Here is a 240-nt window from a genome sequence, read left to right on the forward strand (position 1 = left end):
AGACTGACATTATAATAGGCACAGAGTCATTGCTGACCACTGGCAATGACCCAGCTGAACTGCTCCCCCTAAGCATGACCATCGCGTGGCCATTCGACTGACGCTATGCGGTGTGTACCGACATCTAAATAACTACTTACTCGTATGTGTATTCACCGCCACCAAGCCTTGTCGTTAAACCCAAGCGAGATCTTGACCCAGACTTTGGAATCACTGAATCCAGCATTTTTCTAGCGGTAA

Source organism: Penaeus monodon, chromosome 19 (assembly GCF_015228065.2).
Source record: "Penaeus monodon isolate SGIC_2016 chromosome 19, NSTDA_Pmon_1, whole genome shotgun sequence".
Taxonomy (NCBI): domain Eukaryota; kingdom Metazoa; phylum Arthropoda; class Malacostraca; order Decapoda; family Penaeidae; genus Penaeus; species Penaeus monodon.